This window comes from Mustela lutreola, chromosome 3 (genome assembly GCF_030435805.1).
Source record: "Mustela lutreola isolate mMusLut2 chromosome 3, mMusLut2.pri, whole genome shotgun sequence".
Classification (NCBI taxonomy): domain Eukaryota; kingdom Metazoa; phylum Chordata; class Mammalia; order Carnivora; family Mustelidae; genus Mustela; species Mustela lutreola.
Window position 1 is genome coordinate 17,225,893 of NC_081292.1, and position 13,115 is coordinate 17,239,007.

The window sequence follows — 13,115 nt, forward strand, 5'->3', positions numbered from 1 at the left end:
AGATTTTATTTTTAAGTATTCTTTACACCCAACATGGTGCTCCAGCCCAGAACCCCGAGATCAAGAGTCCCATATTCTACCGACAGACAGCTAGGCATCCTGGCTTACTGTTTCTTCTCTATATACCTGTAAACATAACAAACCTGGATTTAGAGTCAGGGGATCTGACTCCCACTTTTTAAGGAAGAGTAAAAATGGCCTGGGACCTTTAGCAAGTAAGAGTCTTTCTGGGGTCTCATCTCCCTCACATGAAAAATGGAGAGGCTGGACTACAGCAATGTTTCCTAAAGCACATTCCAGAAGCTTCCACCACACTCATGCCCCTACACAGAGCCTCCATGGCCAGAGCAGAGCCATAAGGGACCAACTAGGTCCCTTCCCCCAGGATCCACCTCTGTTAGCTTGTTGTCTAGATCTGGATACTGTCTACACTGCCTGGCGCCTCAGCAGACTGTTCCTGGGTCGACCCAGACCCTCTCATAAAAGGAGATTTTGAACTGGCGTAAATCTCAGCTCTGTAAGGAAGGAGAATGAACTGCCAGCTCCACTGGAAAACTAGGACAGGGTTCTCTTTAGCAAGTCTCCAGGTACTGTTCAGGCAATCACTGGGTATCATGAGCCTTAAAATACGCCCTGCTTGGTACAATGTTTCCTGATTAAGCGGCTGCCAGGCCCAGGGCACTGCAGGCAGGAATGGTGAATTTGAAAACCACACAATTACTAGTAGTTTGGAAAACCCTTTTGAAACACCCTGCCAATCATTTAATTCATTTTCCAAGTCCCTTTTTAATGCAAAATATGCTAATATGTTCTTGGAGTGTCCAGCAGAGAAACCTGCTAAAAAGTGGGGCCTCTCAATTTGGGGGTTAAGCGGGGAGCTGGTGGGAATAGGGCACAAGGAGAATACTGGCTCATTTTCCCTCCAGTGAAGAAAAGCAGGCCGGTGCCACTGGCTTCAAGTGCTTCTTTGTACTCCCTTCAGCTGCAACAAGGTGCGATCCCCTTTGCGGTCACAGATTTGGGGCATAATGGGCTTCTTTTCTGCCCAAAGCCCAATCCCGCCCCTGGTACGTGAGATAGGTCTGTCGTTCGGTTGGTTGTCATCTCCTCCTGGTGAGCAGGGGACAATGGAGGAGGGAATGAGGAAAGGGTGAGAGAGACGTTCAAGGCTTGGAGGAATACATTAATTTGGGCCTGGGGCCTGCAGGGGAGTGGGGGTTCTCTAGACAAATGTCCTAACCCACCAGGACTCCATTTCTCTCACCTGCACAAACTAGGTTAGAAGCATAAACCACAGACCAGGGGCCTCCCCTACAGGCTGTAGGTCAGTCTACTTCCTAACCGATGTCATAGTATCATTGAAGGTGACCGTCCTTGCTTACAGAGTAAGCAGGGACTGCTGGTTACTCCTGCCTCCCAGTGCCGTGCGAGTCCTGACGCGGGGGGCACACAGGAGTATAACACACAGATCCAGTCCTTCATGGCTATTGCTATCCAGCACCATCGGTCTCCCAGCGACAATATGTGGCTGGACTGAGACAAAAGAAATACACATCCAGGCACAAAGAAATTATGTGTGGCTGCCTCCCTTCGCATCAGCGTGGGAGATCTGTAGTGTAATCTACCAATCTCTGGTCCATGGCTTGCAAACGGGTGGCTGAGGCTGAATTCGGCCCTCAGACATGCTTTCTTTGACCTATATGATGCTTTAAGCATTTTGGAAATGTCTTATAAAAATCAAGATTTCCGGGACGCCGGGGTGGCTCAGTTGGTTAAGCAGCTGCCTTCAGCTCAGGTCATGATCCCAGGGTCCTGGGATGGAGCCCCACATCGGGCTCCTTGCTCGGCAGGGAGCCTGCTTCTCCCTCTGCCTCTGCCTGCCTCTCTGTCTGCCTGTGCTCGCGCACTCTCTCTCCCTCTGTCTCTGACAAATAAATAAAATCTTAAAAAAAAAAAAATCAAGATTTCCAATTTCCCTGGAAAAAACTAAAAGGGGCTCTCTGGCACCACTGGCCCATACTCCTGCATGGGACCAGGAAGCTGGAGCTCAGTGGCAGGTGTCCCTTTTAGACGGGGCATGGACTCTCTTATTTCATCCAAGTTGCTACTGCTCCCTCTTCATTATCCCTGGCTAGCCTCGCCCATTCCTGCTACCTGCCTGACTTCTGTCTGCATTTGGGTCTGCATGTCTAACATAGAACAGGCCCCTTACTTTGCCAAAGATGATGTCCGGGTCTCTGCTGGACAGCAGAGTCTGTGTTTCTTTAAAGGCAACCAGGGTACACAGTGTGTTCAATACAGGAGGACCATCATAACGGCATGATGGGTGCACAAGCAAATGAATGGATGGATGGATGGATGGATGGATGGTCGGATGGACGGATGGACCAGCCCAAGCCATGGGTGCTGTGGGGTAAGGCAGGGCCATGGTGAGCAGAAGGGCTGGAGGGAGGGGGTCGGAGCGGGGACGGAATAAGAACCATCTGAAGGAGCTCAGAAACAAAGTAGCCAAGAGGGTTCTTGGCTACTTTGCAGAACTCAAAACCCTTTTATTCAGTTTGGTGACTTTTAAAATGTGCTTTTATTGTAAAACGGAACATAGATACAGAAAAGCATGTAACACATAAACATGCAAATTGCTTTCTATTGTTTATGATTTGGGTGGGGGGGAGTCCTGTTTTCTTTCTAAAAGCATCCAAGATGCTTAAAAATCAGGGCTTTCCATGACTTTCCCAATGCACTCACTGCAAAGAACACACCTCCCTTGCTCTTCCAGCCTGACAGGGCATCGCAGAAATACCAGGGGGTAGATAGTTAGGGGAGCCGGTGTTCAAGTCCCAACCTGAACACCTGGGGAAGGCAGTTCACTCTCTCTGCACCTCGGTTGGGGAGACGGGACGGGGTCTCTCTGGTGTGCCAGCATCCAGCGCTCTACGACTCTGCCAGGCTAAGAATACTGTGGCGAGCAGAAGGAATGTACAAGGACATCCGCGAAAAGGAAGGACAGTGTAGCAATCACTTACTGGCTCAGGCCAGAAGCAAAGCCGCTATCTCAGCTACGTTAGAACCAGAAGCCAGGTGGCGGCATCAATCACAGACCCCCCCAGGTAACAGGATGTTGGCGAATAGGGAACCTCGAAGTCATGGGCTCCAAGCCCCTCGCTGAGAGCTAAGGATACAACAGTTTGGGTAAAGACTGGGACTTGCCCAGGGTCTCATCCTGCGTACTAAACTGCATCCTAGAAGTGTTTTCTTCAGCCTTTATTCTGAGTATAACCTCTCACCAGGTCTGGAGGCTTGGGGGTATGAATGGGAAGGCTCCTCGGACCGGGACTCTCCCCGCAGAAAAGGGCATAAATGGAAACTTTTGACAGGACTGTATGTGGCAGTCCAATACCCTGAATTAAAGTATTTTTAGTATAAACCTTTGCAAAACTCATAATTCTATAGCAGGGCATTATAGATGCCAAAAGAGTTAACCTGCTGGTTAAAATATTTTACAGATCCATGATTTCTGTAATCAGTTGGCATATTTTTTCATATTTGAATATGCCAGAAGACTTAAAACCTGGTTGTGGAGGGGGTCTCTTGATCTCCTTGAGGACTGATTGCAAAGCAAAATCAAACATCGGAACCTGGGGGGTTTGGAACCACATCGGAACCACCGGGGAGGCCCCATGAGGTTAGTGAAAGCAAGCAGGGGGTTGGTGTAGTAAATGGGGGAGGAGCAGGTGCACCCCACCCGAGCGCCAGGAGGGTGCTAACAGCCAGGTACAGAGCTGACCGCCCTGCCCATGAGGAAGTCACGGCCTCGCCTCACCACCAGACATAGCACAAGCTCTCAAGTGATATGAGAAGCAGTGGCAGAAAGTGCTGGGGCAGGACGCCAGAGTGGCTCAGTCCCCTAAACGTCTGCCTTCAGCTCAGGATCCCAGAGTCTGCAGATTGAGTCCTACATCGGGCTCCCTGCTCGGAGGGGAGTCTGCTTCTCCCTCTGCCTACCGCTCCCCCTGCTTGTGCTCCTTCTCTTTCTGACAAATAAATTTTTAAGAAGGAGGAAAAAAAAGAAAGAAAGAAAGTGCTGGACAACAAGGAGGGGAAGAGAATGGAAGTTTGCCCGAGGGTGTCCCAAGAGGAAGATGGTGTGAAGGGAGGCGTGGCAGCAGAATGACCCCCCTCCAAAGATGCCCATGTCCTAATCCCTGGGACCTGTGAATATGTTAACTTACACGGCAAAGGGGACTTTGCAGAAGTGATGAGGTTATGGATGCAATGATGGGGAGATTATTCTGGCTGATCCGGATGGGTCCAATGTCATCACAAAAGTCCTTAGAAGTGAAAGACGGAGGTGGGAGGTCCAGAGCCAGAGTGGTGCGGTTCAAGAGAGACTCAGTGGGCCACGGCTGGCTTTCAAGAGGAAGGAAGGGGCCATAAGGCAAAGAGTACAGGCAGCTTCTAGAAGCTGGAAAACTCAGGGACAAAGATTCTCCCCCAGAAGGAGAGAGCCTCCAGAAGGAACAGTCCCATCAACCCCCCGATGTTAGCCCAGTGAGACCCATTTCAGACGACTGACTTATGTGGTCGTTTTTAACAGCAGCCCTAGAAAATGAACACAGGAGGAAAACTTGAATAAGACACAGGAGCCCATTTGCTTTCTCAAAGCCTCCACTTCACCCTCTAAAAGACAAGAGCACGGCGGGGGTGGGAGGGATGGCTGGCTCAGCTGGTAGAGCCCGTGACTCTTGATCCCAGGGTTGTGAGTTCAAGCCCCATGTTGGGCTTGGAGCTTACTTTAAACAAAAACAGAACGAAACAAAACAACAAAACCAAGAGCCCTGGGTGCGGATGCTCTCTGAAGTCCCTTCTGGTTCTGACACTTGGCGATTTTACAGAGGAGTAGAGTGGTCACCATACTGTAATGGGTGGCGAGAGGTTGTGAGGGTTGACAGGAAACAGCCTGTCCCGGAGCATGTTTGGTGGAATTTTGGTTCCATGGGCTGTGCATAAGGGTCAGTCGGCAAAGAGGCCATTCGTGCAGCAAATCACTATCCAGCACCGGACCTGGGCCTATGTGGTGAGAGGAACTGGGCATTTAAAGAAAAGGGGAAATGAACATGGAAAAAAATATGGAGTTAAATAAAATTAAACAGGATTCTCTATGGAGGAGTCCTGAGGGTGTGAAAATATTAATGTATTCACGGGCTCACTGTCCGATGACACGTTGCTTAATTGAACCAGGCAGCATTCTGGACACAAAGGATATGGCACCGAATCAAACAGGTAAAGTCCCTCGTGTGTGGAGCCCTGTTAGTGTGGGGAGACAGACAATATGAAACGCAACAGATAAATATAAAATCAGGATATGAAGGGACTGTGAGGAACAGAGCAGGTAAGGGGACAGGTGCTAATGGTGGTGGCGATGGCGGTCTGGGAAGAAATCTGCGGTAGATATGTGAGCCAAGAACTAAGGTGCAGGGTGCATTGGTACGCAGCGTTTCCCAAACCACCATGACCACGGAACCCCTTTGTCACTGAGCATTGTGCAGGACCCCTGCTCCTTGGAACGCACTTTGAGAAATCCTGGCCCAGAGACAGCGGAAGCATGAAGGGAGCATCTGCGGGCTCTCACAGGAGCGAGGTAGCATGTCAGCATGGAGCCTAGGAATCTCACGAATGCAAAGGAAGACATTTTGCACAGAAGTCCCTCCTCCAAATGCATCTCAGAGGGTAGGAGAGGGGGCGCCCGGCGGGCTTCGTTGGTAGAGCACATGACTCTTGATCTCAGGGTCATGGGCCCATGAGTTCAAGCCCCATGTTGGGCATGGAGCCCTCTTTAAAGGAAAAAAAAAAAAGAAAAGAAAAGTGGGAGTGACTAGGGGGGCTCTGCTTGGCTTCTGGGTTTAAGCCCTGCATTCTCTCTTGGGCTGTCCTGGACTCACCCTGAGTTCTGTGGGATTCACGAAGCTATAGTAAGCCCATGATTACGCTAGATGGCCTGAACACTGCTTTTCCCCCGAGAGCAGAGTATAAGAACAGGAATCCTTTTGCTAGGATGTTATGTTGCAAAGAACATGTATTTATTTTGAAAAGTGTATCTGGGTGACCACAATCAATGTCCACCTTTCCGGGGATCTTTACCCAAGTCCTCTCCCAGTTCTGATAAAGGAATGAATGGTACACCCGAGGCCCAGGGCCCTCAATCAGGGCCTATACTCATGCAAAGTACACAGCCTGAGAAAAAGATGAGTATTTTCTCCCAGAGGCCACAGGGAGTTTCCCAGCGAACGGAGCCCACCGTCCCTGCGATGTCCTTTCCTGTCTCGAGAAAGCTGTCTGGACTTTCTCAGCGCTCACATCAGATGAGGCCCATTACGTATTCCAGCCACAGCCAAGCCTTCCAGCCTGCCCTTCTGCCCGGGCTTCGCAGAAACGCCTCTCTCGGGAGCAGGCTCTGCTCATGAGAAGCTGGGCTCCAGGTCAGCGGGAGACTGCTCCAAGAGCCCGCAGAACCGCCCTCCCCCCACCGAAGGCCAGTGGTAATGCCACTCACCTTCGCCGTGCCCTAGACGAGAGGTCAACACAGACAGATGGGAGGTCTTCCCATGGGAGCGGCCGCCTTCCCCGAGCCTCTGCTGCCCAGGAGCAGTAGGGAGCACCCGACCAGGCACCCATGGGGCTCCTTGCTCCAACGCTCTCCCTGCCCCTCACGGCCTCCTTGTCACCAGTCATTGTTTTCCTCGCAGCTCAGTGTCACTTCCTCTGCAAAGCTGTCTTGACCAGATCAAACACCACCACTTGGGGTTCGGATTTTTTAGTGAGCACCTGCTGTGGCTTCAAGTCCCACATCGGCCACTCATTGTCCCTTGAACAAATTCCCCTCCCTTCCCTGGGGAGGTTACCAAAGGTCTCAGTTGATCTCAGTTACCAAAGGAAGGGCGTTGATAAGATGCTCCCGTTTGTCCCCCCCGCTCTGGGATCTCCCTTCCCAAGAGGAGAATTGCAATCATAGAGCAAGCTAGCCCGGGGCAGAGAGGAGGTCTTGACCTTGGGCTGTGACCTTGGGAAAAACCCCTGCCCTTTCATTTACACAGCACTAAAATGACACAGTGAGCCACAACAGTGGTTTCCAATCTTTTTCAGACCTGACATCCCCTTTCCAAATGATGCAGTCTGATACCTAACACAGGTAACAGCGGACCTACTTTGTCTGAAATGGCGACGAGGGCCCGTCGCCTCCGAGGCACCTCCCCCACTGCGGCTCCTGAAGCACCGTTTTCAAGCCCCTCCCTGAGACCGGCTTTCCAAATCTAACACGAGGCCAAGTTCCAACGTCCACCCACTCGGACCTCATGCCGACCGGTTGCCCAAATCCAGTGAGGTCCACAGATCTCCTGTTGACAAGTGTTCAAAAGATACAAAGGTGTGTCTGTTCCTCTTTAATTTCTCTTCCAATGTTTGATTGCACATGAAGTTCCAGGCACATATGAGACTGCTCATTTGCTACGAAATGAGGATTATGAAGGGAGGAAACCAATCGATAAGCCCACTTCCAAATCTCTGAGATGGACGCCAGGGTGACAAGCTCTGGAACAAAGGACACAAGTGATCGCTGGCTAGCTCTGCCTGCTCTCTTGCACAGAAGGTCCTGACCCCCGTGGAGGGTGTCCTGGCCTGGGGTGTCTGTGTCCCATCGTGCCCAGCAGTGCTCCCCGAGTTCCAGCCATGGAGTTCTGATCATGGAAGGCTGGGCAGTGTATCAGGAGACCTGGCCCCTGGCCCCAGGAGCACCCAGTACAACCAAAGCCAAGGGCACAAATGAGAACTTCAGGTCCCTGGGGTAGCAGGCCTCCCCTGTCCAGAACTCAGAAATTGCTGGAACATCTACTGATCACTCTTCCCCAAGTATAAACGGCTGGGTGGCTTTCCACAGCCAGAGCTGTACACTCCTTTATTTCTTTTTTTTTTCGAACGCCTTCTAAATTCATAACCCTCCATGTGGTGAGCAAAACAGGCAGACATTTGTGGAGAAGGTGTGCGTGCCCCTGCTCCTTCCATGTCAGGGAGACACAAAACCCACTGAGAAATCATCCGGGAGAAGACACCATGGATGGGCCTTTGTGGGCAGAAGCCACAACAGCTGACAGGTTTCATATTCTTAGGCAGCTGATTTTTATTATTATTTTTTAAATGCTCTAAGACCATCTCCTTAGAGGTTCCCTTAGCTCCCCCGCCCCCGCCAATATTTATTTGGCTTATAATAATGCATTCGATCAGCAGTCCCTCTCCTCCAAATGTGTCCCACTCCCAGCCCCATGGTCTGGGGACAGCTCTCTCTATCGATTTCAAGGCAGCAGCTCCAACTCCTGGGCTCCCCCCGCCCTCACTCGCTGCCCCCCGGTCCTGTTTGGTCCTCTCCAACTTAAACTGTGAACCCTCAGTGACAGACGCGGCAAGCTGGAAGGGAAGGGAGGCCGTGCTATTTATAATTCGGCGGAGTTGGCCCTCAGAACACGGCCATTTTTTCCAGGCGGCCTGCCAGAGCCCACATTCCCCAGGCTCCATATATGGGCCGCCCACAGGCCCCTGTGGCCATAGGCTCGCCTCTAAGGGAACGGAGGCCGCCTGGCCAGTCAGGACTCCCCCTCAGTCAGGAGGGAGAGGCCCAGTCTGTTCCTCCAGGGCCTGCACGAGGGGCCACAGACGGCCCCGGCAGCCTGGCCTCCCCGTGCTTCCCCCGCGAGAGGTGGTGAGGGACAGGGGAGAAAGCAATAGGGATCCCCAAGGTCCCAGCCTGACGGAATTGGAGAGCAGCCAGTTTTCCCCCTAGGGCTTGAATAAGAATGGCGAGGAAAAAATGTATTCTCGCTACGAAACATGAGGTCACCCCTTCTTTTTTGCCAAGTGGTTTTCAATTGTTTCCATCGAGATGTGACTGAGGTCCATGGCAGCCCTGCCAGCCCCTGAGGGCTCCGAAAGCTGGATTTATGGACGCCCTTGGATGGGCAGATGGGCGGGGAAGCCCGGGGAGGGTAGGCAAGCCAAGGCAAGGGAGCGGGGCTTTGCCAAGCAGATATTTTCTGCAGGCTCTCAGCTTTGATTAGCATATGTTCAGGACACAGAGAGAGAAAGGTGTCTAGCCTCCTGTGGGCCTGGGGACATAAACACCCCACTACCCTCTGGAAGCCAAGCACTGAAGCAAGAGGAAGGGTCTTACCGGTTGGGTGGTCACCCCAGGCGTTTCTCATCTCTGTCCCTTCTTTGGGGATGTCTGTCAGGCCAGGCTGGGGCCACACTTGGGTGGTGGTCGGGGCGGGGGTGCTGCGGAGCAGGGGGCCTGGAGACCCCCTCCACGTTCACGTGGGAGATTTTACTTCCATTTCTTGGACACTGTTTCCAAAACCTCCTCAGGAATCGGCTGCAGTGGACACAGCTGTGTCAAATCTAGTTCAAGTCCTTTCTCTAAATAGCCTTCCGTGGCCATCTGGATATCTCTTCCTTAGGATGGAGAGCATCTGGTATTATTATGAATTGTTATTTTTAATATTTGTAATAATAGCTGGGCTTTATTGAGGGCCTACTATGCCAACCACGTAACGATTAGCATCTGAGTTAATCCCCATAAGCCCGAGAGATGGGTGATGTTTCGCACAGGGGGAGAGTGGGGCGCAGAGAGGTTAGGCAGCGTGTCCATGCAGACACGCCGGGTAAGGAGCAGACCCCGAGTCTGCCCGACTCCTCACCTCCCGCCTCTCTGCTACACGTACCGGCTCCTACGTCATCTTTTTTACTCTCTATCCTTGCAGGTGGAGGCCATGTCCTAAGGTATTGCCGCTTCTCTTCTCCCCCAAACATCTAGAACAAACTGGACTCGTGGAAAATCTTCACTCATGAGACGGTTCTTCGGCCAAGGGCACCGCTCACCTGCAAGCTCTTTTCAGCCTTGGGTGGATCCCGGATTCCCTTTGGACTCTGTGGCCTCTGCAGCCCTCCCTGTAGGGCCAGGATCCCCTTATCTGTGGAGGCCCCAGCTGTCCCTACCGTCACTTGCTTGCCTGTGACAAATATGGGGCTGGCACTTTAGCAGAGAAAAGCAGCAGCAGGAGTTGATCAATTCCTAAGCAACAAAGATCCTGTTTTCATGCAAACGTCCTCGGCATTAAAACAAAAACAAATTCTTCCCAGGGCGAGTCCTGGATGCCAAATCTCGAAGCAAGACACATTTTTAAGCAGGGTTTCGCGCCTGCGTGAGAGACTAACAGGGGACGGGAGGAGAGCTGGGTGCCAACTGCCAAGTGTTACGAGGCAATGCAGGACCTTAACGTGGAATGGCAACCAGTGCCTTGAGTTCTGAACAGGTAGGGACCACTGAGGGCTTCCTGGAGGAGGGAGCTATTCTGACTAGACGCAGGGGTCTCCTAACAGATGGTGTTGGCCTGATTCTGCAGGACCTGGGTGCCCACCAACACAGCCTTGCTAGAACATTGCCAGGGTCACTGAGCTTGCCCTACAGTTGAGGAAACATCCAGAGGGCATCTGGCCTCCAGCTGGCTCCAGCAGTTTTGTCCTTTAGCATCATGAGGGTTCAAAGGCAACACATCAGTTAACAGATTAAGGGCAGGCCACATGATTCATTTTTGGCAAATAACCAGCCATACCAGGATTGCAGCATTTGAGGGCTGAGATCCCGGGGTACCACCCCCTTTACTGCTGAGGCCTGGCCCAGGGCTCATGGTCTAGCCAAGACTCCAAGATCCAACCTCTTTTCTCCTGCTCCCTGAAACCTTCTATGCAGCCTTCTAATTTCATACCGAGGAGGTGTTCCCTGGCTTTAGCACGTGCCCAGAAGCACCCAGTGGGCTCAGGACCGGGAGACACAGAGAACGTAGCCCTGGGCTACAGCCTTCTCAAGCTCGCCTGAGCACGGATCCAGGGTAAGAGGAGCTCCTTCCGGAGGCATTTCTCTTCCCAGCACCCACCACGGCAGCGGGGACCGAGCAGGTGAAAGTCTGGTGCTGGGCACAGTAAGTGGGCAAGTCTGGCAGGAGAAAAGGGCCCATAAAGGAGCTTGTGACAAGAATCAGCTAAATAGAGTGGAAAGAACACGGGCTTTGTGTACAAAAGATGTGGGCTGGCATCCAACACTGTCACTGTGTCAGGGACTGGGAGTGCTCCCCAGTATCCATGTTCTTCTTTTCCTGCCAGACTTGCGGCTGGACTCCATTTCCCAGGCATCCCTGCAGTAAGGCATGGTCATGTGACCACATGCTGGCCAATGGACTGCCAACAGAAGTGCCCTGGGCCAATTCCAGGTCTGGCCCCAAAAAACATCCCAGAAAAACCTCCCACTTGTGGTTCTTTCTCTACCAACTGAATGGGGAGCACTTCTAGGAGTGCAAGGAGACAGAGCCACGGAGGGAAGGAGCCTGGGTCCCTGAATCACTGTGTGGAAGGCGGTCTGCCAAACAAACACACTGTATTGTGTTCTCAGGAAATGAACCCTCAAGTGTTAAGCTATTAAAATTTGGGAATTGTGGGCACCTGGGTAGCTCAGTGGGTTAAGCCGCTGCCTTTGGCTCAGGTCATAATCTCAGGGTCCTGGGATTGAGTCCCGCATCAGGCTCTCTGCTCAGCAGGGAGACTGCTTCCTCCTCTCTCTCTCTCTGCCAGCCTCTCTGCCTACTTGTGATCTCTCTCTGTCAAAAAAATAAATAAAATCTTTAAAAAGAAATAAAATTAAAAAATAAAAATAAAATTTGGGTATTGTTATAGCTATTAGCCCAACCTGACTAATACAGCCTCTTGCTGGCCATGTGACTATGGGTAAATTTCTTAATCTCCTGCAGCTTCAATTTCCTCATCTGTAAAGTGAGAATTTTAAAAAAGCCTTCCTGAGAATGCCAGAACTAACATTTATAAAGATCCTACAACTAAAGGTGCATATATCTTTTGTGAGCCCTAGACATTTTTGCCTTTGTGGGTACCCTCCAGCATTAAAAAAAGCAAAAACAAAACAAAACAAGAAAAACCCACCAAAAAGAAAACACACACACACACACAAAAGCCCCAAATAAAATACAGAAAAAATTAGGTTTTACTATTGCATTGGTATAAAGAAGCATATAATCTAGGCCAGATAAATCACTATGCTTATGATTGTTTATTATTATTTTTTAAAGATTTTATTTTTATTTGACAGACAGAGATCACAATTAGGCAGAGAGGCAGGCAGAGAGAGAGGGAGAAGCAGGCTCCCCACTGAGCAGAGAGCCCGACGAGGGGCTCCATCCCAGGACCCTGGGATCATGACCTGAGCCGAAGGCAGAGGCTTTAACCCACTGAGCCACCCAGGCACCCCTGCTTATTATTTTTATATTTGATTTTATATTCATTATTTTAAAAAAGATTTTATTTAATTGACAGAGAGAAACACAGTGAGAGAGGCAACACAGGCAGGGGTAGTGGGACAGCCCGATGTGGGGCTTGATCCCAGGACGCTGGGATCATGACTCCAGCCAAAGGCAGACGCTTAACGACTGAGCCACCCAGGCACCCCTATATTCATTCTCATTATACTCACTTTTTTTTCTTTTGATTTTAAGGGAAATTAAAATCAAACATTTCCTAGGGCCCTAAAAGTATTGTGAGCTCTAGGCACTCTGTACCTGTGTACCTACCAGAGAAGCCAACCCTGTTTACTATCATGCCGGGCCCATGATGCAAGCAATAAATCAAAACTACTATGGATTAAAAAAATATAATAATAATAGGAAGATGGAAGCATGAAATAGCAACAAAAGGTTATGAAGCCCCTTTCACAGACTTCATTTCCTTCAACCCTCACAGCCATTGTATGAGATGGTTTTTCACTTGTATTTTCCAATGAAAAAGGTTAGGCTTGAGGAGATGGAGGGCTGTGCTCCAGACGGGTAAGAACTTTGTGCAGGATGCCTTCTATCAGGTACAACGCTAGACACCTGTCTTACTTTATCACTTTTAATTTTCTCAACACTATGATGAGATAGGGCTTCTTTTTTTATCCCCATTGTATGACTGAAAAAAAAAAAGATATTGATGTAAGGACAAGTGGCTGAGCCGAGAACTGAAACCATTTCTAG

At 50.6% G+C, this 13,115-nt stretch overlaps 1 protein-coding gene across 2 annotated transcripts in view; it reads right to left on the reverse strand.

The window, feature by feature from the left end:
* Positions 1 to 13,115, reverse strand: part of ZHX2 (zinc fingers and homeoboxes 2) — a 156,491-nt gene that overhangs the window by 113,116 nt on the left and 30,260 nt on the right. Inside the window, exon 1 of one of the 2 annotated variants that reach the window (XM_059165706.1) lies at positions 9,215 to 10,912. The exons of the other annotated variant lie outside the window; for it this stretch is intronic. The gene's annotated coding sequence lies outside the window, so the exon portion shown is untranslated. Of the gene's footprint in view, positions 1 to 9,214; positions 10,913 to 13,115 lie in introns of those variants that run through there. 2 annotated transcript variants of the gene reach the window in all.